At 33.5% G+C, this 2,834-nt stretch overlaps 1 pseudogene; it reads right to left on the reverse strand.

The window, feature by feature from the left end:
• Nucleotides 1–371: 371 nt before the first annotated feature.
• Nucleotides 372–465, reverse strand: LOC147582260 (U6 spliceosomal RNA; annotated as a pseudogene).
• Nucleotides 466–2,834: the final 2,369 nt, after the last annotated feature.

Raw genomic sequence — 2,834 nt, forward strand, 5'->3', positions numbered from 1 at the left:
ATGAACTTCAATCTCTTTATTCTGAAATTAAAGGATTGAACCCTAGATAATATTTGAGATATGTTTCAGATATAGGAACTCATCTACCAGTCATCTCTCTAATAGGCAAAAACTTCAACTGTTTGTCAAAAATTAATACTCAACCATATCCTTAGTTGTACCAATAATACTAAGAGCTGGAAATAAAACATGTGTCATAATATTTAAATTACTAAAACAAAGATGTGTTTGGGGGGGATATAGTTTCAATGATACATTTCCTAGGATTGTTCTCCTTGGTTACCTTAAGTATATTTTTAATGATTTATTATTAACCATTTGGAGAATTTAATTTCACCTTGAGATTAATAAATTAGGGGATGCATTTTTTAAAAAACATGGAATGCTTCACAAATTTGCTCATGCAGGGGACTTACTTATCTTCTATCATCACAATTTTTGTATACGTGCTGCCAAAGTGAGCACAGGGCACGCGTTTTAATAATCGTATATATATTTTTATAAGGCCTCTAATACCTAGTATTTAAAATTGGCATACATAGATATTAAGTACAATAAATAAAAATAGCACTTAATCCTGAAATTTATTAGGACAGAAAAACAGCTACATTACCAACACATAGATAAATAAACATGTTGAAAACATGTTGATGGAATTGGTTATAAGGTAATGTAAAATAATGGAGATTTCCAACACTAAACCTGCTGTTTTGTTTCATTAATTTTAATAATTTTGCAATCCATGCTTATAATTTCTGTATCTGTGTTCAACAATTTAAAAGAAAAATCAATGTCAGAAAAAAAAACAAAAAAAGTGGAAATAAATTTAAGAGATACAAGGACTAGGAAGTAAAAAGTGAGCCTGAGAAAAACGAGTACAAAGAGGTACCATACATTCCCTGTGTATTCTTCTCAATGTATGAACATGTTCATTCTTCATAACACTCAAGCTAAGTTGGCAAAATCAACACATGATAAATGTTTTCTTAGAAGGTGCTTGATAAAGTAATTGTGTTGAAGATCAAACAATATCATTTAAATATAGTATGTAATATGACTGTATTGTATATATGTGTATAATTCAAGTTATATTAAAGTTAATTTTAAAGTTTTTGTGTAATACAGAAAGAAAACCTGTAGCTCTGAGAAAATAAAATTGGTCTCCGGCTATGAGTTAGTAAATGATTGCAAATTAGTTATCAAAATTTCTTTTTTGCCTTCCGTGCAGGTTGCCCAGCTGGCAGAACCTGTTACCTTCACCAGAGTGTTTCTCCTACCTCTCAAAGCTTTGCTAACATTCACTAGGCTCTTATTGTGCATTGGTGTTAGCTCAAGAGGATATGAGCAATTGTAAAAACAATCAGGACTGTTCAGTTCTAAAGGAGCTTAAATATTTAAAGGTTTTTACGTTGCACACAGGGTTAAGTTGAGAGATCTCAATGCTTAAGTTTCATTAGTTTCACAGAGGACACTTTGCTTCTTCTTGGTTGCTGGAAAATGTGTCCTCTAATTGTGCAACTAGAGCAATGACCATTTTCTTTTTTTTTTTTTTTAATTTTTTTAATGTTTATTTATTTTTGAGAGACAGAGAGAGAGACAGAGACAGAGACAGAGAGAGAGAGAAAGCCAGAGCACGAGTGGGGGTGGAAAACAGAAAGAGGGAGACACAGAATCCAAAACAGGCTCCAGGCTCTGAGCTGTCAGCACAGAACCCAACGAGGGGCTCGAACTCACAAACCATGAGATCATGACCTGAGCTGAAGTCGGTTGCTCAACCGACTGAGCCACCCAGGCGCCCCATGACTATTTTCTATTCTCAGGAAATTTTATCTTTAACAACTAACAGTTCTACTTTGTCAAGTCATTTGGATATTGCCCTTCAAAATCAGGTCCCTATTTTGAATATATATATGTATATAGTGTGTGTGTGTATATATATACACTATATATATAGTATAATATATATATAGTGTGTGTGTATATATACATATATATAGTAGAGAATATATAGAGAAAAACTAAATACTATTCTATATAATATATATAATTTTGTATGTGTGTGTATATGTATATGATCTTTACAGCATTGATTTTTTTTAATTTTTTTAATGTTTTATTTATTTTTGAGACAGACCTGAGCTGAGATCATGTGAGATCATGACCTGAACTGAAGTCGGACGCTTAACTGACTGAGCCACCCAGGCGCCCCTACAGCATTGATTTTTAAAGCTAATGTGCTCAGAGTGCCTTTTACATATAGATTACCTTTGACATTTCTCAACCATTTAGTAACACCGAAGAATTTACTCTCTCATCTTGGTCCTGTAATTCATGGTACAGACATAAAAACAAAAAGGGCTATTAAGAATATTTAGCATGATTAGTATGCTCCAAATTTTTCCAGCATTGCTCAAAAGTATTATGAAATCTGTACTATTTTTCAAGTCTTAAAGGTAAGAAGAAAGTTCTGAAAACAAAGAGGCTGGTTTATCTTTCCCTTTGAAGGTGATTGATTTTATTCACATTTTTTAAATATTCACATAAAAAGAATTTAGTTATTATATGCATATTTTTACAATGTGAAAGAGCTAACATAATGACTATAAGCAAGACACTTCTAAATGACTTTGTCCCATGGTTGGAATACTTGCTATTAAAAGTTATTAGGGTGGGCGCCTGGGTGGTTCAGTGGGTTAAGCATCTGGCTTTGGCTCAGGTCATGATCTCACCTTTCGTGGGTTCAAGCTCCACCTCAGACTCTGTGCTGACAGCTCAGAGACTGGATCCTGCTTCAGATTCTGTGTATCCCTCTCTCTCTGCCCCTCCCCTACCGT

This window comes from Puma concolor, chromosome A3 (genome assembly GCF_028749965.1).
Source record: "Puma concolor isolate L17-30 chromosome A3, mPumCon1.1.hap2, whole genome shotgun sequence".
Taxonomy (NCBI): domain Eukaryota; kingdom Metazoa; phylum Chordata; class Mammalia; order Carnivora; family Felidae; genus Puma; species Puma concolor.